The following is a 24,251-nucleotide window of genomic DNA, read 5'->3' on the forward strand; positions in this document are numbered from 1 at the left end:
ACTATCTTCAGCTGCTTCATCAATGACCTTCCCTCCTCTGTTATAAGGTCAGAAGTGGAGAGGTTCACTGGTGATTGCACAATGTTCAGCACCATTTCTGACTCTGCAGATAATGAAGCAGACGATGTCCAAATGCAGCAAGAGCTAGACTATATTGTGGACAAGCAGCAGTTGAATGAGTAACAAAGAAGAAGAATAGCCAGCAATCAAACAACTTATGGGGGGTCAACAATGAAAAGAAAACAATGATGGAGAAATCATTGCTATTACCAAGTATTTCAAGCAGGTTGCTGGCCCAAAACCGGCTGAACAGTGGCTGAAATAAGCTTTCTCACAAGTGTCTTTTTGTTTCATTAAACTAGATTACTTAGGGTGGAAACAGGACCTTTGGTCCAACAAGTCCACAACGACCTGCCGAAGCGCAACCCATCCCCCTACATTTATTTCTTCACCTAACACTACAGGCAATTTAACATAACCAATTCACCTAACCTGCACATTTTTGGACGATGGGAGGAAACCATAGCACCTGTAGGAAACCTACGCAGACACTGGGAAAATGTGCAAACTCCACACAGTCAGTCGCCTGAGGCGGGAATTGAACCTGGGTCTCTGACGCTGTGAGGCAGCAGTACTAACCACTGTGCCACCCACGGTCTTCCAGAACATCACTAACGGGTTATGCCATTAGGTAGGCTAGTTCATCCCCATTTAAGTTGTAAAATACTTTTCTTTACTGTATGCTGAAAGTGAAAAATGATGATGATGCAGAGAGAGAAACAGGGCATTTGGTATATAAGTGAACAATGCAACCAATTGCGCATATTCTCGACTAATCAGATTAAATGATGAAGAAACAAACAGAGGAAAGATTGAAAATGAAGATGGATTAGCAGATGGGTTCAGCAGCAAATCAAGTCGAGAAAGAGAACCAAAGTGAGGAAGAGAGAGATTTGGTTAAGAGAAAGCACAGATATCCAAAGAAAAAGTTAACGATGCACTTTTAAGTAATGTTCAAAAGGTCTTAAACAACAATTATAACAGAGAATAAGGCTCCACATGAAGTAAGAAATTATTTTTAGTGCTAGTACTTGCAATTTTAAAAATTAGGCTTTATATTTTGTGGTGAGATTAGTTTGTACCTACTGTGCAAATGCATTCACGTCACAACATTCAGTACATTTCAATGGTGAGGCTGATAAGATGGCCTTTTCTGTAAAGCTACCAGTAGAGCAGTACAACTCAGTTAAATGTATGCCTGCCTTTTATTTGAAGTGTTATTGTGGATGAACAATCTGAATGCCACCAACCTTGGTATGTTTTGACATATATGACTCAGTATTTCCCTGAAATAATCATAATTATATAGTTGGCCTACTATAGTTAAGTAAGTAGTGATTACTAAAAATTGTGTCTTAAGTTGTGTCCTGAGCCCTTACATAACTTGTGAATTCTTAATAGTAAGAACATTAACCGTATAAGTATTTATTAATAGCCAGACATTGTCCGTGAATTTAAGTTGTACTTTAGCTTTTCAGAATCAAATATAATACATACTTGAATAGAAATTAAATTTCTAAGACTAAATCTTTAGTCAAAAATAAGGAGTCACTCTTACACAAGTACAACAGAGAACTGCAATGGTAAAAATCTGCAACAAAAACAAACTGCGAGAGGAACTCAGCAGATCTAGCAGAATCAGTGGAGAGAAAGCAGAGTTAACATTTTAAGCCCAGTGACCCTTCCTCTGTCCCATTTCTGAAGAAGGGTCACTGGATCCAAAACATTAACTCTGCTTTCTCTCCACAGAATCTGCCTGACCTGCTGAGTTTCTCCAATACTTTCTATTTTTCTCAATTGGGTAGTATTTTGGAAAAGATGAAATTCATCCTCTTCCTTTGTGTTGTATTGTAGAGTTGCCTGATTGAAGAAATTTCCTGTTAACCCTTTCCCAAAAGCATGGCAAATGGAGGATTGATATGTGCAGTCACAATGTGCTGAATGCTGCCTTCAATGATCTATTCTATGATGCTAGTAAATAGACTTGCACCAAGTTTGACTTTAGTGATGTGTGAGTGATAAGTACACAATGTTTTGCCTAACATTGACTTATATTTGAGATATATAAAGAAAGATTGATGTTGAATGTAAGTTGGATCGACGTTTACACAAGATACCTTTATTCAAGGGTATATGACAACTATTTTATTTTCTAACTATTGAGAAATAACAAAATGATTTCAATCTGAGTATATTCAAATAAGGGTGAAAGAAATTTATTAAACAGAGCAGTTGCTTAAAAGTAATTAGGGTTATATGATAATAAGATAACCTGATTTTTAGAACTGTGGCTTTTGGCAATTGGTGTCACTTCCTTAGAAACATGGTCTGTTAAAACTGTCACCGGAGAAGATGAATACCAAAACGTTTAGTTTCTGTTAGATAAGAGATGCTGTCATATGTACACAGAAAAGGTCAAGTCAATTCAAAGAAACTGATAATTAGCTATCATCAAGTTTGCGGTTTATGTTAATTGGAGCTATTAATTAACATATTTCTCCCACTTTTTTTATAACTGCTCTATTAAATCTGTAGATTGATGTGACCTTCACATCACCACATGTTTCAATCTGACACTTGGTTTCATATGAGGTTCCAGCAATGCTCTCCCTCTCTAATACAACGTTTGCTTATGCTGAATCTGAGTCCTTTGTGGTTGATTAAGACTAGGACAAGTGACTTTATTTTGTTAATGCAAATTAATATTTTGCTGTGCCATGTGATTTCATGCCCTTTAGCACAATTTTGAACAAAATGTTCCATTGTTGAGATGCATATATGCAAGGCAAGACAAAGGACTGAGTGAGTAGAGATTGGGGAGTATGGGGGTGGAAGGAGTGGCAGGGAGAAGTAATTCAGTTCCAGTATGAGAATCATGTGCTTGATTACTCCACACCCAATAAGGCAAGTAGCATGCTGACTTCATAATGTGTGCTCATGAAACACGATTGTAACCCACGTTTCTGACTTAATGTTCACTGTTCAAGGGTTCAAGTGCGTGTGTGACTGCATTGTGAACACTTAATTTGCATATTATAAAAGTAATCTGGCCATCTCTATCATTAATTCTCTTAAAGGCTACTTATATGCTTAGTATCACAGCCAATGGATTATACCAGAGGCATATGGGAGCCATGTCATGAGGAAAAAGGCCAAATGAACTCGGTTGCGTATGCCTGAGGCCTCGTGGAATTGTCCCTTCTTCTCAGGCAACTTGTACCTAACTGAAGGACCCACCAGAAGATAAAGAGAGACCTTGGGTATATACAGTTGTTATCTGCTATCAAGGGTATCTCCCTTCTCACCCAGGTTCCCTGTCTGGCCATGGTGATGCCATCTCATTCACTTAGTTTGAGGATTCCCTTTTATAGGTCCCACTGCAGTGCTGGTGACACATTTGGTACTGAAACGCAGTTGGTCTCTGAACATACAGAAGCTCTTGGCAGGACACACGGCCTGCATGAGAAAAGTGACTGGAAATTGCTACTGGTACAGCCAAGAATGGGACTTAATCCCTGCTGGGTTTCTAGAAATGGCCGTGGTGAGTTTACTGCTATTGGACCCAGCACCAATTGATTATGAATTTCTGCCTATAATGTCTGATGACAAATATCTTAGTTTTCATTGCAACACAGGCAAAGGACAACCAATGACTGTACGCTGTAGTGGAAGCTCACAGATATGAAGGTCATGAGATCCATATTCATTGTTATGTAAGATCAATGTGATGCGTTGAAGATGCAGATTCCTCAGACTGATGCCATATATCTGTAACTAGCACTATCTAAAGAGGCTTACAGGATCTTACTGCATTACAGAATCTTTCCCCCAAACGATTATTGGGATGTCAAAGGCACCACTCCACAGGTGGCTTCTTGATGCACAATCCTGCTGTTCTCTCTTTCTAATCACTTTCGCACTGTCAATGCCTTTGCTGATTGCTTTAAGCCAAACAGCCCTGATTGCTACAAAATATGCTACATTTTGCAGGCTAAAGCCAGGCTGGCAAGGTTGAAGGATACTTGAGTTCATCGTCCAAGATCATCTTACTGAAATTCAGCAGCCTTTTATCAGCCAATATTGCAACCACTGGATTAGTACTGTATCAGAATACTCGGACAGGAAAAGATTCAGCAAGTTTGGCATTAAGAAAACGTCTATATAAAAATATTTCAGTTTGTATATATTGAGAACATAGAATATAAGAAACAGGAGCAGCAGTGGACTGTTTAAGCCCCTTCTGTCATTAAATATGGGCATGGCTGATCTGATTGTCGCTTTAATTCCACTTACATGCCTATTCCCCCAGAACCTTTGAAGTACTGGTTGAATATGATCTGTTTAACTCAGTCTTGAATATATTCAATAACCCAGCCTCCAGTGCTCTCTGGTGTAGAGCACTCCAAAGATAAATGATCCTCTGACAGAGAATTTTCTCTTTATCTCCATCTTAAATGAGAGACCTCTCACGCAGCCATTCTAAATTGCCCAACAAGAGGGAACATTCTCTCAGCATCCACCTTGACAAGTCTCCTCAGAATCTTAATTGTTTTAATACGGCTATATTTCATTCTTCCAAACATCAATTAGGCCCAAACAGCTCAATCTTTTCTCATAAGAGAACTTTTTGTATTGGGAAGTTTACAAATTGTTCCTCCTCTGATCTGCCACCAGTGCAAATATATCCCTCTTTAAGTAAGGAGATCAAATCTGTAAGTAGTACTTTGTGTGTTTGACAAATGTCCTGTACATTTATCAAATATTTTCTTGTTTTTATAGTTCACAACCAACCCTCTATCCTGGCTGTTCCTCACCCACAACCAGCTCTTTCAATAGAGGCTACCTCCATTTGCATTCCAAATTACATGCTATTCTTGCAGCCTAATCACCTACAATACTATTGTGTTTTTCTAACCCTCCCACTAAAGTGGACAATCTCAAATTTTCCAACATTGTACATTATCTACCAATGTATCCAAACCCTTTCATACAATTGTTTCCTCCTTTGACTTGGTTTCCTCCCTATCTTTGCATTATCAGCTACATAATACTCAGCCTTTCATTCAAGTCATCAGAGTAGATTGTAAGTAGTTGAGGTTCCAGCATTGATTCCTGTGGCGCGACTCTAAATACAGTTGCCAGCCTGAAAAAGGCTGTTTTGTAATGACTTTCAATCCTATGTTTAAGTTAATGCATCACCTGCATTACCGTTACTGTCTTATATCATAACTTTATATGACACATTATTGAATTCCTTTTGGAAATCCAAATATCTTATTACTACTGGTTTTTCCTTACCCATTCTGCTTGTTACATGCTTTTAAAAATTCAAGTAATACTGTAATCAAACATGATTTCCTTTTCATAAAAAAACCTCTTCAATTGTACTATGATTTTCTCAATATCTTGCTAGTACTTCTTCATTAATGGTTTCTTGCATATTCCAATAAAAAATTTAGGCTAAATGGCCTATTATTTTCTGACTTCTGTCTCACCACTTCCTTGAATTGAATTGTTACATTTGAAGTTTTCCAATCCACCGGGACGTTTCTGTAATCTGTGGGATTCTGGAAAACTACAAACAGGCAATTTGTCAGTCTTTAGTTGTATTAGTTTTCCTGATAGTTTTTCTTTAGTGATTGTGACCATTTTCAGTTCCTCCCTTCATTTTGCCCTTGATGTTCTACTATTGCTATGCTTCTTGAGTCTTATACATCATGCTTGCACAAAACCCCTGGTCATCTACCTGTTTCCCATTGTTGATACTCCAGTCTCCTTCTGTAAGGGACCAAACCTTTCTTCAGCTACTCTTTTCATTTTGGTGTACCTTAGAGGAGCTCTTACTACTTATTATTCTATTTCTTGCCAGTTTACTCCAATACTCCAATTTCTCTTTTAAAAAGTATTTTTGTCATCCTTTATAGGTTTCTAATATTTTTGCGATCTCCTGGCCTGCCACTAATCTTTCCAGCCTTGTATATCTTTTCTTTAATCTGATACCATCCTTACCTCCCTACTTAGCCACAGATAGTATATCCTTGTCATTGAGCTTTCTTTTTTTTTTCTTAATGGACTGTAGCTTTGTTAAGATTTCTTAAGTATCTCCTTAAATGTCTGCCATTGTTTCTCGACTGTCTTCCTTTCCCCAGTCTACTATAATCAATTCTATCCACTTATTTTTGTAAGTGCCTTGATTTATGTTTTATTTATGAGTCTTAGATCCAAATTTTGCATCTCCAAATTGAGTGTGAAATTGTATTATGCTATGATCACACTTGCACAGAGAATCTTTTACTTTGAGATCATTAATCATTCCCAATTTTCATTACCAGGTCCAAAATAACCTTGTTCCTGTGTGATTCCAATATTTATTGTTCTGTGAAGTCTCCCAAGTACTTTCCATGAACTCCTCCTCAAAGCTACCTTTCGTCAATTTGATTTTTCCAATCTTTATGAAGATTAAAATTACTCTCAATTTATCTCAATATCTTTGTCTCTCAAGCTCCCCTTATTTCCTGGTTTTATTCTGTTCCACAGTCTAGAATCTCTCCCTTCATTGACTTCTTATTTCTTAGCGATATCCAAATTGATTCCACATCCTGATCTTTAAAGCCTATCTCTCATCACTGTACTTACATCAGCCTCTAATAACAGCCCTACCTTCCTTTTTACCTGAATTGGTCAAATATTCTTGAGTGTTGAGTTCCCAGCCCTAGTCACTTTGCAATCACATCTCTGGAATGGTCATCATATTATCTTTTATTTCAAATTGTACGATCAGTTCATCCCTTTTGTTACAAATATTCCATGCGTTCAGGCAAGGGACCTTTAAATTCAATCTTTTCAAATATTTTTGCCCCTTCAGTGTTTATTTTCTGATACACTCTTACATCTGTCCCTTCCTGTCACATTCTGGTTATCATCTCTCGGATAACAATCCTGATTATTGCATTGCCCTTTTTTATTAGATTACCATGTGACCCTATTATTTAATTTAAATCCTGTTGTCGAACACCAGGCACCTCACTTACCGGGATATTGGTCATACTGGTATTCAACTGAAGTCTGTACTAATATACAGAGTACTAGGGCCAATGCTCCATGTATCAAAACCCATTTTTCACATGCCAACAAGTGAACAGGAATTAAACTCTCTGATCTTATTTAGCTATTGCAAACTGGCCCATAAGCTCATCAGGGTGACAGTGGTATAATGGTAATGTCACTGAGGTAATAATTTAGAAGTCCAAGCAAACTATCTGGGGAAACGGGTTCAAATCCCACATTCAGAGCTGTGGAATTTAAATTAAATTAATAAATCTGAAATTTAAAGCTATTGGTGACCATAACAACTATCGTTGATTGTTAGAGTCCTAGAGTCACAGAGATGTACAGCATGGAAACAGACTCTTTGGTCCAACTTGTCCATGCTGACCAGATATCCCAATCCAATCTAGTCCCACCTGCCAGCACCCGGCCCATATCCCTCCAAATATTTCCTATTCATATACCCATCCAAATGCCTTTTAAATGTTGCAATTGTACCAGCCTCCACCACATCCTCTTGCAGCTCATTCCATACATGTACCACCCTCTGTGTGAAAAAGCTGCCCCTTAGGCCTCTTTTATATCTTTCCCCTCTCACCCTAAACCTATGCCCTCAGTTCTGGACTCCCCAACCCCAGGGAAAAGACTTTGCCTATTTACCCTATCCATGCCCCTCATAATTTTGTAAACCTCTATAAGGTTAACCCTCAGCCTCCAATGCTCCAGGGAAAACAGCCCCAGCCTGTTCAGCCTCTCCCTGTAGCTCAAATCCTCCAACCCTGGCAACATCCTTGTAAATCTTTTCTGAACCCTTTCAAGTTTCACAATATCTTTCCAATAGGTAGGAGACCAGAATTGGACGCAATATTCCAACAGTGGCCTAACCAATGTCCTGTACTGCTGCAACATGACCTCCCAACTCCTGTACTCAATACTCTGACCAATAAAGGAAAGGATACCAAACGCCACCTTCACTATCTTATCTACCTGTGACCCCACTTTCAAGGAGCTATGAACCTGCACTTCAAGGTCTCTTTGTTCAGTAACTCCCTACGACCTTACCATTAAATGTATAAGTCCTGCTAAGATTTGCTTTCCCAAAATGCAGCACCTTGCATTTATCTGAATTAAACTCCATCTGCCACTCCTCAGCCCATTGGCTCATCTGGTCCAGATCCTGTTGTAATCTGAGGTAACCCTTTTCGCTGTCCACTACACCTCCAAATTTGGTATCATCTGCAAACTTACTAACTGTATCTCTTATGCTCGCATCCAAATCATTTATGTAAATGACAAAAAGTAGAGGACCCAGCACCAGTCCTTGTGGCACACCACTGGTCAGAGGCCTCCAATCTGAAAAGCAACCCTCCACCGCCACCCTCTGTCGTCTTCTATCTTTGAGCCAGTTCTGTTTCCAAGTTGCTAGTTCTCCCTGTATTCCTTGAGATCTAACCTTGCTAATCAGTCTCCCACGGGGAACCTTGTTGAACGCCTTACTGAAGTTCATATAAGATCGCATCTACTGCTCTGCCCTTATCAATCCTCTTTGTTACTTCCTCAAAAACCTCAATCAGGTTTGTGAGACATGATTTCCCACGCATGAAACCATGTTGACTATCCCTAATCAGTCCTTGCCTTTCCAAATACATGTACATCCTGTCCCTCAGGATTCCCTCCAACAACTTGCCTAACACTGACGCCAGGCTCACTGATCTATAGGTCCCTGGCTTGTCCTTACCACACTACTTAAACAGTGGCACCACGTTAGCCAACCTCACCTGTGACTATCGATGATACAAATATCTCCACAAGAGGCCCAGCAATCACTTCCTGAGCTTCCCACAGAGCTCTCTGGTACACTTGATCAGGTCCTGGGGATTTATCCACCTTTTACCCGTTTCAAGACATCCAGCACTTCCTCCTCTGTAATCTGGACATTTTGCAAGATGTCACCATCTATTTCTCTATATAGTCTATTTTCTCTATTTTCCACAGTAAATACTGATGCAAAATGCTCATTTAGTATCTCCCCCATTTTCTGCGGTTCCACACAAAGGCAGCCTTGCTGATCTTTGAGGGGCCCTATTCTCTCCCTTGTTACCCTTTTGTCCTTAATATATTTGTAAAAACCCTTTGGATTCTCTTTAATTCTATTTGCCAAAGTTATCTCATGTCTCCTTTTTACCCTCCTGATTTCCCTCATAAATAAACTCCTACTTCCTTTATACTCTTAAAAGTATTCGTTCGATCTATCCTGTCTATACCTTACATATGCTTCCTTCTTTTTCTTAACCAAACCCTCAATTTCTTTAGTCATCCAGCATTCCCTATACCTACCAGCCTTCCCTTTCACCCTGACAGGAATATACTTTCTCTGGATTCTCATTATCTCATTTCTGAAGGCTTCCCATTTTCCAGCCATCCTTTTACCTGCGAACATCTGCCCCCAATCAGCTTTGGAACGTTCTTGCCTAATACCGTCAAAATTGGCCTTTCTCCAATTTAGAGCTTCAACTTTTAGATCTGGTCTATCCTTTTCCAACATTATTTTTAAATTGAATAGAATTATGGTCACTGGCTCCAAAGTGCTCCCCCACTGATATCTCAGTCACCTGCCCTGCCTTATTTCCCAAGAGTAAGTCAAGCTTTGCTTCTCTTGTAGGTATGTCCACATACTGAATCAGAAAATTCTCTTGTACACACTTAACAAATTCCTCTCCATCTAAACCTTTAACACTATGGCAGTCCCAGTCTATGTTTGGAAAGTTAAAATCCCTTACTATAATCATCCTATTATTCTTACAGGTATCTGAGATCTCCTTGCACGTTTGTTTCTCAATTTCCCTCTGACTATTGGGTGTCTATAATACAATCCCAATAAGGTGATCATCCCTTTCTTATTTCGCAGTTCCACCCAAATAACTTCCCTGGATGTATTTCCAGGAATATCCTCCCTCGGCACAGCTGTAATGCTATCCCTTATCAAAAGGCCACTGCCCCTCCTCTCTTGCCTCCCCTTCTATCCTTCCTATAGCATTTGTATCCTGGAACATTAAGCTGCCAGTCCTGCCCATCCCTGAGCCATGTTTCTGTAATTGCTATGATATCCCAGTCCCATGTTCCTAACCATGCCCTGAGTTCATCTGCCTTCCCTGGTAGGCCCCTTGCATTGAAATAAATGCTGTTTAATTTATTAGTCCTACCTTGTCCCTGCCTGCCCTGACTGTTTGACTCACTTCTGTTCTCAGCTTACCCATCTCAGATTGTATCCATCTCAGATCGATCACTTTCCTCATTATCTCCCTGGGTTCCATCCCCCAACCTTGCTAGTTTAAATCCTCCCGAGCAGGTCTAACAAATCTTCCTGCCAGTATATTAGTCCCCTTCCAATTTAGGTGCAATCCGTCTTTCTTGTACAGGTCATTTCTACCAATGATCCAAAAATGTGAATCCTTCCCCCATACACCACCACCTCAGCCATGCATTCATCTGCTCTATTCTCCTATTCCTGCCCTTATTAGCTCGTAGCACCAGGAGTAATCCAGATATTACTACTCTCGAGGACCTCCTTTTTTAAATTTCTGCCTAACTCTCTGTAATCTCTCTTCAGAATCTCAATCTTTTTCCTTCCTATATCATTGGTTCCAATGTGGACAATGACCTCTTGCTGGTTCCTCTTCCCCCATGAGAACATTCAGCACCCTCTCTGAGACATCCTTGACCCTGGCACCAGGAAAGCAATACACCATTCTGCTTTTTCATTGCTGGCCACTGAAACATTTGTCTGTACCTCGAACTATAAAATGCCCTAACGCAATTGATCTCTTGGAACCCGACATACCCCTCATTGCACTAGAGCCAGTCTCCATACCAGAAACTTGGCTGTTCATGCTATGTTCCCCTGATAATCCATCACACCCTACATTTTCCAAAACAGCATACCTGTTTGAAATGAGTATATCCATAAAAGACTCCTGGACTAGGTGCCTACCTCTTACCTTTTCTGGGAAATGGGCCATTGTCAGCTTTACAGGTCAAAAGGAGGTAACTCACCCTCATCCCAGAGGGCTGCTCTCTCTTCATGGTAGTTTAACCTGAAGGTCACCATAACTCAGGAGAGAGTTGAGCTTGAGAAGGTAGGATCTTCATGATGACCTGAGCCAGTATGGGAATGAAACCCACACTGATGGCATCACTGCATTGCAAATCAGCCATCAACCAACTGATTGAAATGAACTCCAATGTTAAATGCAAAAAATCCAGCCTTTACATGTCTGTCATTCAGAGGCCTGTGGAGGCATCCATTTCAGGGTAGGAAGGTTGGTGTGGTGGGCTAGTTTTCTTACTCTATTCCTCCCTTTATCCTATTGTATGATGGAAAGAGTGTAGTTAGTGGTGATGTATAAATTGGTGAGGTAGTAAGGTAATACCAATGAGTGAATAGGAAGTGAAGAAGGTTGGGAAGGTTGGGAGGATGAGCTGGGAGGGAGCCTTTGAGTGGACATGATACATACAATGATGAACCTTGGGATGTGTGTGTAGTGGCAGAGCAAGAGCGAATGGTAACCCTGTATTTTGAGATAGCAGAAAGAAGATGGTGGTACTTAGCCTTACAGACAGCAAGTCATTGACCTTCTTCCAACACTGGTGGGCATCTGGCTTCACTTGTGACACAGCACTGAGCTGGGCTGCAGTTTGTGTCCAGTTATCCTGGTCTGGTGGCATGGCTTTCTATGATGGTCAGCTAGGAACTGACTCTTGGCTTCTCACCAACCTGTACACCAATCCTTCCAAGTCTCTGTCTGCAAATCAGGGAGTGAACTTACCTTCCATCTGAGCCTTGTGATGAAGGCTGAGGCTGGAGAACCACAAAGTGAGGGGTAGTTCCTGACTTGCAGCATCTGAACTAGTGTGCAGCTGGCTTTTAAATATGACATCAGAGGTGCAAAAGCTGGAAGGTCCTAGCAGTGGCAAGCACCTTCACCTCTCCAGCCACACCAGTCCATGAGAAAGGTACCCAAGAACCTGATGTCATACATAATGAGATAAAGTACAGAATTTTTCATGGGAATAGTTGCTCTGAGCTTGGCAACCTGGGCATCATGAATTTCACTCACTTTGGCTGAAAATGGTAAAATTCTGCTAATAGCAGTTAAATATTCAATGATGGCTGCTCTGATTATTTGGCCTAAAGGTCTGCAGTTTTCCAGCATTGACTCACATATCCCACTAAAGCATATCTGGCTAGAAAGATGCAAGAGATTGCTCCTGCAGAAACAGAACTACTCCATAAAGATTGATAGCTGGGGATTGGCTGCATTGAAAGGATATGAATTCAGTTACTTGTTACTTTCTTCTTGCTCTGCAACTGATTGCAGACAATGAGCTGTTGAAATAAAACTAGTGGTATAAAAGTTTAGTGCCAGCAGTGAAAATATTCAAAGTGGATGCCAGGTATGTTCTATTCTGTCTGATTATCTGGGTGTCCCTTTGTAGCTCTTCATCATTGAATTGAATTGAATTTATTGTCACAAGTACTGAGGCACAGTGAAAAGCTTTGTCTTGCTAGCAACATAGGCAGATCATTTTGATTGGATTACTTACAGTGTGGAAACAGGCCCTTCGGCCCAACAAGTCCACACCACACCCGCCGAAGCGCAACCCACCCTACATCTACCCCTTACCTAACACTACGGGCAATGTAGCATGGCCAATTCACCTGACCTGCACATCTTTGGAGTGTGGGAGGAAACCGAAGCACCCGGAGGAAACCCACGCAGACACTGGGAGAACGTGCAAACTCCACACAGAGTCGCCTGAGTCGGGAATTGAACCCGAATCTCTGGCGCTGTGAGGCAGCAGTGCTAACCACTGTGCCACCGTCCCGCCCACAATTAGCATAGATAAGTAAGTAATAGGTAAACAGCAGCAAAAACAAAAACACAGTAACTGGCGAATGTTAAGAGTTTGTGAGTCCAAATCAGTATTCTAACAACAGCAGAAACCGTTTTGAAACCAGCTGGTGTGTGTGTTCAGGCTTCTGTGCCTTCTCCCCAGTGGTAGAGGTTGTCGAAAAACATTGCCAGTGTGGGATGGATCCTTGAGAATGCTGGCAGCCTTTCCTTGACAGCAGGCTTGGTAGATGGATTCTGCAGCTGGGAAATTGGCCTTTGTGATTGTCCAGGCTGAATTCAACACACTCTGTAATCATTTCCAATCTTGAATGGTACAGTTGCCATACCAGGTAGGGATACCTCCGTTCAGAATGCTCTCAGTGGTGCACCTATAAAAGATGACAAGGGTATTCGCTGTCATGCCAAATTTCCTCAGCTGCCTGAGGAAGAAGAGACTTTGTTGGGCCTTTGTAACCAGTGCGTCCACATGAAGAGTCCAAGAAAGCTTGTTGTGGATAACCACTCCCAGGAGCTTGACACTCTCCACTCGTTCCACTTCTGCGCTGTTAATGTGTCAGGGGGCATGAGTAACATCCCACCAAAAGTCAATAATGAGTTCCTTGGTTTTGCCAGCATTGAGAGCTAGTTGTTCTCAATGCACCATTTTTCCAGGTCTTCCACCTTCCGTCTATAGTCTTTGTCGCCATCTGAGATTCAACTGACTATGGTAGTGTCATCAGTGAACTTGTAAATAACATTATAGTCTCGTATTTGGTGACACAGCCATGGGTATACAGTGAGTACAGTAGGGGGCTGAGTACACACGCGGGGGGCGGGGAGGAGGGGGGTCCAATGTTGAGTGTTAATGAGGGTGAAATATTGTCCATTATCTTCACTGATTGTGGTCTGTGGGTCAGGAAACTAAGGATCCAGTTGCAGAGAGTGGGGCTTAGTCTGAGATTATGAAGTTTAGTAATCAATTTCAAGGGGATAATAGTGTTGACTACAGTACAGTCTTCAATGAGTAGGATTATATTATTTTTGATCTTTCCCCTAACAGATGCAAAGATAAATTCCTAACATCTGTGCCTTTGTCTAACATGGGAAAAAAGTTACCACAAGAAAAAGCATGCACTACAGCACCAGACCTTGAACATCAGGAAGAATGAGATGGTATGAACAGGGAAGAATGAGTCTTCAACAAATCTAACTAACTTCAGGAAGAGAGCTAACTCCAAGTCCCCTTGAATACAGCTACGTTACAGATCTAAAAGTCTTATTTATACAGCTAACTACTTTGTGAAACAAGAAAAGAATGGAAAGGGTGGTAAATTTTGTTTTGGATTTTCTCGCTGTATTTAATTCTCATTGACTCATAGGTATCAATCGCTACCTGCATTGTACTCAGGAAAATGGCAAAATAGCCTTTTTTTTTAACCTACTAATGACTCAGTGTAACAACTTCCTATCAGATTTTGCTCTTCAATTTGCTTTGAATTCATAAAGCTTTTGGGGATTCATCAGAAAGTTGAAGCGGAGTATCTCCCACAGCCACTAATGTTTAGTAGTAGTTGAAGGTTTTGGCACTACTTCAATGTATCTTTCCTTTCATATGTTACCAATAATATGAAACAGTAGTGGATGTGTAGTCATAGGAGTAGAATAATTTACCTTCTCACTGCATAGATTTCCCATTAGGTAGAAGGGGATGATAGACTGAATTCTACATCTGACGATGTGTTATTACATTAATATATTTGCAAATTTTTTTGCGATTCCTCTTGGTTTGAAAAGGTATTCGTTTGAGAAATACATCCTCCTTTAAAATTGTTCTGCAAGTCTATGCTTAACGAATATCAGCACGTGAATTTATTAAACAGTTGATTATTGATTGATGTATGTCAGAAAATAAGGATCGATTGAATCAAATGTTAATTGTGTTTCAGTTGTCTGCTGGTAGGGGATGCAGCTTTCAGATCTGTAGTTAAAACCTTGAGATCGTGGCAATCGTGGTGGAAGACTGTTTGTTTGTTTTTCTTGGCTTGCTTCAATTCTTGTGAAGATGTGAAAGTTTGTTCAGGTTTTGTGGCATTTCAGTTCAATCCTGGAAACCTACCATTTATTTTCCCACATTTGGTTCTTCTGTGCATTTCTGTTCTTTTAAAGATTATGCTCTATCAAGCTAGATCTTGTTGAGAACTCTCACAATTGAGGTCAATACATACTGATGGTAAACATGGTTTGAGTCATCAAAAGATGAGGTACAATGATAGATTACCCAGCCTATATCCTGCCATTATAGTCTTTGTGCTGCTATTTCTGAATTAGTTAAGCTTGTGTTCACTCATGTTGCTGATGATTGGGGTCTCAGTGATGTTGATTAGGTGAAGGAGTCAAGATGAAAGAACCTGACTTTCTTTTGTTTGAAATGGCCATTTCCTGGCACCTATGTGAGATTCATTTTATTTGCTAATTGCCAACCCAATGCAGAATGCTAATCAGATCTGGCTATAGGTTAACATGTCTTGCTGCATTATTATGGGTGTTCTCAACAGAGCTATTCATCAGTGAGCTGGCTGCAAAGAGGTATGGACATGAGTGGTTCTCATGTCCATACCTAAACAGGTGAATTGGCCATGCTAAATTGCCTGTAGTGTTAGGTATGGGGTAAATGTAGGGGTATGGGTGGGTTGCGCTTCGGCGGGGCGGTGTGGACTTGTTGGGCCGAAGGGCCTGTTTCCATACTAAGTAATCTAATCTAATCTAAACACCAATGACTTTTTAATATGTTGAGTAGGTTATGTTTGATAGCAGTATTGATAATTCATTTCTAAATTTATTGATTACTGAAGAAGACTGTTATGACAGTAAACGGTCAGAATAGATTTAACCTGATTTTTGAAGGTGGGTCATATGAAGGCATTCTTTTTTCTGGTTAGGTAAATGTCACTATCATGACGATAAGAGAAGAGTTTGGTTAAGGAGTGTTGAGCTCATTTGAGCAGATCTTCAGCATTATCTACAGCCTGTTGTCATGCTAATTGTCTTTGGTGTCCACTGAACTCACTTGTTTCTTAACATCACATGAGGTTAATCAAACTGAACACTGGCATCTATTATCGTGGCGTTCTCCGCTGAAGGTTGGAGATCTTCAGTGTACCATACCTTCAGTGGAAAAAAACTTACAAACACTTAAACCTTTGCTATTCTAGTCAATTATACACACTGCTGTTACTGAGTGTCAGTGGTGGAAGGAATGTATGTTTGTGGATATGGTGCCAATCAAGTGGACTGCTTTGTCCTGAATGATGTCAAGCTTTTTGAATGTTGTTGGAACTGCATCCATCCAGACAAGTGGGCAGTATTCCATCACACTCCCCTGACTTGTGGTTTGTAGATGGTGGACAGGCTTTGAGGAATCAGTATCTGGATTAGTGGTACTGGAAGAGCACAGCAGTTCAAGCAGCATCCAAGGAGCAACGAAATCGACGTTTCGGGCAAAAGCCTTGGGCTTTTGCCCGAAACGTCGATTTCACTGCTCCTTGGATGCTGCCTGAACTGCTGTGCCCTTCCAGCACCACTAATCCAGAATCTGGTTTCCAGCATCTGCAGTCATTGTTTTTACCTTTTTGAGGAATCAGGAGGTGAGTTAGTCAGATATACAGCATGGAAACAGACCCTTCAGTCCAAATCATCCCTGCTGACCAGCTATTCTAATTTAATGTAGTCATTTTTGCCAGCACTTGGCCTATATCCCTCTAAACCACTCCTATTCATATACCCATCTACATGCCTTTTAAATGTTGTAATTGCACCAACCCCGAATACCACCTCTGCGAGCTCAATCCATACATGCAACATTCTCTGCGTGAAAAAGTTACAACATCCTTCCTATAGGAAGGAGACCAGAATTACACACAATATTCCAAAAGTGGCCTAACCAATGTCCTGTACAGCCGCAACATTAACTCTCAACTCCTATACTCTGTGTACTGATCAATACAGGCAAGCATACCAAACATCATTTTCACTCTCCTATCTGTGCTGACTATGACTAGCCTGCTTGTTTCCAGTCTCATGGAGAAATTTAGAAATTTCAGGTTTTATTAACAATTACAAAAAAGCTATCAACTTAACTCCAAGTGACAATGTATTTGAGAATCTGGGGACCATCAAATGGCATTTCTATCAGGATATGGAAGGGCTTTTGCCCGAAACGCCGATTTCGCTGCTCGTTGGATGCTGCCTGAACTGCTGTGCTCTTCCAGCACCACTAATCCAGTATTTGGTTTTCAGCATCTGCAGTCATTGTTTTTACCTATCAGGATATGAGCCTATTTCATTCATGTTGCTATTGCTATGGAGATGAGTTTCAGGAAGAAAAGTGTCCAGAGAAATTAGTTGTAATCCCTTATATTGACTGGGACTCAATTACAGCTAGGAGCTTGGATGGGGCAGCATTTGTCAGGTGTTTGCAGGATGTTTTTTTTTTTTTTGAAACAATATATAACTAGTCCAACTAGGGAAGGGCTGTACTGGATCAGGTATTGAGGAATGAGTCCGACCGTGAGGTTAAAGTTTCAGTGAGGGAGCATTTCAGGAAAAGTGACCATAGTTGTGTAAGTTTTAAGTTACTTATGGATACAGCTAAGAGTAGTCCTCAGGTGAAGTATTAAATTGGAGGAAGGCTAACTGCTACAATATTAGGCAGGAACAGGGGAATGAAAACTTGGGGCAGCTGTTTGAGAGTAAATCTACATCTGGCATGTGGGAAGCTTGTAATGGACAGTTAGTTAGAGTTCAGGCTCAAAATGTTCCTGTGAAAATGAATGATAACGATAGTAAGATTCAGGAATCTTGGAGGACAAGATGAATTGAGAGCTTAGTCGAAAAGGAAGCATATGTAAGTTTTAGGAAACTGATGATAGTCAGAGCCCTCAAAGAATAGAGATAGCAGAAAAGTATTCAAACCAGGAATTAGGAGGGCTAAAAGGGACTGTGGAATGTCTCTGGCAAACAGGGTAACAGAAAATCCTGAGATGGTTTATCCATAAAGAAGGAGCAAGAGGGTAGCCACTTAAGGACATAGGGAATTTACGCATGGAGCCAAAGGAAGTCAGTGAGGTCCTTAATGAATACGTTGCATCAGTATTCATGAAGGAGTAGGATATGGTGGATGTTGAGTTTCTGGAGGGGTATGCTGATATTCTGGGCAGGTCAATATTAAAGAAAAAAGGAGACATTAGGTGTTTTGAAAAGCATTAAGGGCCTAATGGGACTTACCCCAGAATGCTGAGGGAAGCAGGTGAGGAAATTGCTGGGGCATTAATAAAAGATCTTTGTATCCTCTTTAATCACAGGACAGATGCCAAATGACTGGAGAATAGACAATGGTGTTCCTTTGTTTAAAATGTGCAACAGAATAATCCAGGAAATTACAGTCCAGAGAACCTTATGTCAATGGTTGGGAAATTATTGGAGAAGATTCTTAGAGATAGGATTTATTCATATTTGGGAAAATATGGACTTATTAACAATAGATAGCATGGGTTTATGCAGGGAAGGTCATGTCTCTCAAACTTGATTGAGTTTTTTGAGGAACTCAAAGATGATTGATGAGGCCAGGAAGCTAGATGTTGTCCATAAGGACTTTAGCAAAGCCTTTAACAAGGTCCCTCATGGCAGGCTGGTACAAAAGATAAAGTCACATGAAATCCATGGTGACCTGGTGAAATGGCTACAAATCTGACTTGGTCATAGAAGACAGAGTAGCAGTGGAATGGTATCATTCTGACTGGAAATCTGTGATCAATGGTGTTCTGCAGGGATCAGTGATGGCACCCCTGTTTTTGAATTATACATAAACAATTTGGGGGAGAATGTAGGTGGTCTGCTTAGTAGGTTTGCAGATAACACAAAGATTGGGGGAGCTGCGGATAGTGAGGAGGATTGGCAGAGGATACAACGGGATATGGATAGGTTGGAGACTTGGGCAGAGAAATGAGAAATGGAGGTCTATCTGGACAAATGCGAGATGATGCATTTTGGAAGGGGTAATGTAGGATAGAAGTATACAGTAGATGGCAGAACCTTTGGTAGCATCAACATACAGAGAAATCAAGGTATACAGGCCCACAGTTCACTGGATGTGGCAACACAAGTGGATAAGGTGGTCAAGAAGACATAAAGCTTGCTTGCCTTCATTGCACGGGGAACAACATATAAAAATTGGCAAGTCTTGTTGCAGCTGTATAGAAATTTAGTTAGGCCATATTTGGAATATTGTGTCTGGATCTGGTCTCCATACTAGCAGAAGGATGTGAAGGCTTTGGAGAGGATTCAGAAACTGCTTACCAGTTGCCTGGTTTTTAAGGTAATAGCTTTGAGGAGAGATGGGAAAAAAACTTGGGTGGTTTTCACTTGAATGTTGAAGGATGTGGAGCAATAGAAGTTTGCAAGATTATGAGAGGTATGGATGGAATGGATAGTCAAAGTTTTCTTTCTCCCGGGGGAGAAATGTCAATTACTAAGGGACATAGGTTTAAGATAAAAGGGTATGGGTTGAGTGGAGATGTGAGAGGCAAGCTTTTTAAACAAAGAATAGTAAGTTCCTGGAATGCACTGCCTCTGGTGGAGGTAGATAAATGACAACATTTAAGAGGCATCTTGACAGATATATAAATAGGCAGGGGATAGAGGGATATGGACCACATAGAGGCAAAAGGTTTTTAAGCTGTCGGTGTCATCTTGTGGGCTAAAGGGCCTGTTCCTGTGCTGTGCTGTACTGTACTTTTATTCTTTGGAAAACCTGGAACAAATCACTACAAAGATATCACTGAACCTCACAGATGTGAGTGATTTTGCAAGAAACTAATCAATAGAGAGAGAATAAGATCGAGCCAGCTGGTCTTTTATCTGAAGTAGAGAAAATGCTGTTGTTCACTGCACAGAACATGTATGTATGTTTTCACTCAAATTAAAGAAATTAGGTTTTTGAGGAATTAAAGGAAAGAAGGAATGTAACCCTCACAGTGTGAGTCAATTCTGGATTAGAAATTACTTCAGTGAGAAAGAAAATGGAAGTAGCCACTGGGGATGAAGAATTGCTTGGTTTCTATGAGGATAAAGTATAACTGAAGTGGGAATATTAGTTATGTTAAAGTCATTTGAGGATTTTTTTCCTGAAGGCGATTGGTCTGCAACTGATGAATATCGCTTTTAGTTAACTTATTACAGTAAACCTGTTCCAACTTGACATCTTCATAGAATCCCTATAGTATAGAAAGAGGCCATTTGGCCTATTGGTGACCATTTTGGCCACTGATCCTCCAAAGAGCATCCGACCAAGACCCAGCCCCCACCCTGTCTCCGTAACTCTTCTTTTACTTTATCTAACCCACCTAGCCTGCACATCCCTGGATACTAAGGGGCAATATAGCATGGCCAATCCACCTAACCTGCACATCTTTGGACTCTAGGAGGAAACCAGAGCACCTGTTGGAAACCCACACAGACACGGTGAGAATATGCAAACTCCACACAGTCACCCGAGGCTGGAATTCAACCTTGGTCCCTGGTGCTGAGAGTCAGCAGTACTAACCATTGTGTCACCATACCACACCAAAATCTTGTATTACTCCAATCAGACACTAGAAAATCAAATGTCTTCCAAAATAGCTAATGGTTTTGTGGAAATTATTAGAAAATACAGGGCTGGTGTAATAAGGATATTGAACTTTTCTCACCAAGACAGTAGATCTTAGAACGGATAATGAAACAATAATTTGTAAGTACTGCATTCCGCATTTTCTAAGGTCCTAACAATTCATTAAATATTGTGACAATTGTTGTAACCAAAACTAATCCAAGTTTGCTTTGGGCAGCACGGTGGCTCAGTGGTTAGCACTGCTGCCTCACGGCATCAGGGACCCAAGTTTGATTCCAGCCTCAGGCAACTGTCTGTGTGGAGTTTGCACATTCTTCCTGTGTCTGTGTGGGTTTCCTCTAGGTGCTCCGGTTTCCTTCCACTATCCAAAGATGTGCAGGTTAGGTCAGTTGGCCATGCTAAATTGGCCATGGCGTTCAGGGTTGTGAAGGTAAGATACATTAGTCAGGAGTAAATATAGGGTAGGGGGAATGGGTCTGGGTGGGTTACTCTTCGGAGGGTTGGTGTGGATTTGTTGGGCCGAATTGTAGGGATTCTATGAATTGTCTCTCTCTTAATTCATCTGAGATGCTGAAATACACAGATAACAGAAAATGAAAATGTCTAAACACTTAACAGAAAGCCCTGCATCTGCTATATACATAGTTTGTCAGGAAAATACTAAAGGAAAAAACTGTTTATGACACTTCCAACATAACTACTAATATGATTCTCTTTTATACACACAGCAGAAAATTACTTAAGGAGAGATAATTCATTATGTAAAGTTTTTGGATGACAATAACTGCTTCAAAGTGGTGTATTGTGTGTAGGTTTGAACAGCAATCACTTGTCCTTGTAAACTGGCAATTTACTTCCAATTTATTTTTGCTTCACCAAGTCCTTGAATATGTTGCAGCTTCTAAAACACGTCGATTTTCGGCATAAATGTGTACTTGAATGTCTTCAAATCAGGTTTCCACACTACCATAGCACTGACAAGCCGCGAATCTCAGTCATAAAAGTCACCGTTTATGACTAAAATCATGATGCAGGTCCTTCCTCATCTTCTCACTACTGCTGGAGCACCTGACATGGTCAACCACACCAAGCACCATCAACACCTCTACTCCACTATTGCTCGGTGAAATTGTCCTCACTTCGTTAATTTTTTAATCTATAAAACTATACCTAAATCATTATTAGCTCAGCACCAGGCACACCTGATCTCCTCATCTAAGCCATTGCTAGCTTTGTCTACATGCACAGAGGGGAACAGGAACAACGGGCAAGTTTGTGAGATGCAGTCATTAAATTAGATTGAAGGATGAAGAAATCCACCAATGTTACCAGTATGGTGCTCGCTCAAGCATTCCAATATCTAGTTGCCTCAATGGACAGACTGAGTAATGCCACAAAAACCCAGGTTCTACAGTCAATGTGTGTGTACATGTAATCCACTAGTCGAGCCATAGGTGCTCAGTATCAATGGCAAGGAGAAGGGGAGACAAAGGACTTCAATCTCATTCCAAGTGCATCTTTGACTCAATTATTCTTTGAAATTAACTACAGGTATTAAAATTCATGGCAGCTGTAATCTTGATGGTCACCAGATTCAGATGGCTACCTAGGCCTTCGGAGTACAAATCCTGCTCCAGTAGGTGACACATTTTGATGATAATGGCCTGCAACAATCTTTTGTCTGCACCTCTGCTAGGCTTCTAAGAGCTGTAAAAAAGATGACAGTGAGGTCAGTATTTGCAGATTTATTCACTCTGCCTCTTGGAGGGTGTTCACCTGCAGACTGTACAGCAGTCACTGGAAACTCCTTTGCTTGTTGGCCTTGCCATCAGGTTGCAATTGGTCTCTCCTTTTGTGTTGTCTTCACCTCTGCAGCAAATGCACAAGGAATCCAACTGCAGTGATGTCCATTTTAGATACATGAGCTAATACTCTACGGGGAATCACAGAAACAGTACAGCCTTTCAATAATTTTACTCCTGAACTTTCACATTAGTCAAAAAGAAATGCCATGTGATGCCCTGATACAGTGTGGCAAGAAATATTCACAAGGAGGCCAATGTGATGTTCAATAGGAGCTTTGGGGTATATAACCTTATCGAGATGAATGTGTCAAAATCAAAGCGCTCATGCTATTTTGGAGGAGTGAAACGTTGTTAATGCACCAACATACACTAACCTTTTTCCCAATTGAAGCCATCATTGAATATCACAGACCATGTCCTTGCATTCTTACTGTTCAGTGTGTGAATGTGGCAGCTCCAAAGTCTTGATCTTCATTATGGGGTATGATAAGTGTTTCTGAAATGGCAAAGATGAGATGTTTAAGTGAGTTACTAAATACAATTACTTGTTTGATATGATTAAAAGGCATTTATGCAAAGTATGTATTGGTCAAGATTGCTTGAGACCATAACTTCCAATGACCATTCTTGCAAAAGAATGGCCTGACAATGAATTGCAACTTGTTGCAGTTGAGATGCATGACTAATGCATTTGCTCCTAGTGAGGCCTCAAAGACAAAGAATAATACATCCCATCCAAAGAGTAAGAAAGTCACCAACTCTACCCAGTCTGCATGGTAGCAGCCATTTTTAAAAAATCATTTTATCATGCAGTTGACTTTAAATTGAAGATAACAACATTTTAGCCTTGTGTCCTTGTCATTGAATTGCAGGCACCACCTGAGAAATTATGATGAATTATCCTTCATATTGCTTTTGTATTACTGACTCTGTTGTCCTCATTACCTTTCAGCCGCTTTCTATTTCCATTCATCCTATGTTTCTAACTATTAAGATCCCTCCTGATTCCATGCTTTGCAAATTGTTATGGCCTCACTGGCCCCACACCCTGCGTCTATAAAGGCCAAACTGATTATCATGTGAAAATGCACCCTTCTGCAGCTTCCTTTATGAGATCTCATCCTTCTATCATGAATTATCTCTTTTGACAGTAATCATTTTCTCATAATCCAGTCCAATTAATCCCAACCCCAGACCTGAGTTTCCCATTTTTCTCAGGACTCCTTAGGATGACCTCAGAAAGGCTTTCTGGTTGTTCATGCCCACAACCCCAAGTCTGACCATGGACCACTACCATGACTTATTTGGCAAGATAGTCCTGACAGAGAAAATCCACGTCCCAGATTAGTACCTCAGCAGAACTATCTATAATCTCTGGACTGCTCACACTTGATCTGCAGGACTAATTTGTAGCTCAAATCCTAAAGTACAAAGACACTCCTGCCGACTTCGTGTGCAGGAAATGCAGTCAGATCCTGATCCTCACCGAACGAGTTAGGGAACTGGAACTGGAACTGGATGAGCTGAGGATTATTCGAGAGGCTGAGAGGGTGATCGATAGAAGCTACAGGGACATAGTTACGCCAGAGAACAGAGGTAGCTGGGTAACAGTTAGAGGTGGGAAGGGGAAGAAACAGGCAGTGCAGGGTTCCCCTGTAGTCGTTCCCCTAAAAAATAAGTATGCAGCTTTGGAAACTGTTGGGGGGGACAGCCTTGCAGGTGTAAGCTGCAGTGAAGGGGTCTGTGGCTCTGAGATTCAGAAGGGAAAGGGGGAGAAGA

At 40.8% G+C, this 24,251-nt stretch overlaps 1 long non-coding RNA gene across 1 annotated transcript in view; it reads right to left on the bottom strand.

The window, feature by feature from the left end:
• The window catches only part of LOC140480483 (uncharacterized), a 106,953-nt gene that overhangs the window by 73,140 nt on the left and 9,562 nt on the right, over window positions 1–24,251 (bottom strand). Inside the window, exon 2 of the long non-coding RNA XR_011961306.1 lies at window positions 22,847–22,968. This is a non-coding gene — a long non-coding RNA (uncharacterized lncRNA). The remainder of the gene's footprint in view (window positions 1–22,846; window positions 22,969–24,251) is intronic.

This window comes from Chiloscyllium punctatum, chromosome 8, assembly GCF_047496795.1.
Source record: "Chiloscyllium punctatum isolate Juve2018m chromosome 8, sChiPun1.3, whole genome shotgun sequence".
Lineage (NCBI taxonomy): Eukaryota > Metazoa > Chordata > Chondrichthyes > Orectolobiformes > Hemiscylliidae > Chiloscyllium > Chiloscyllium punctatum.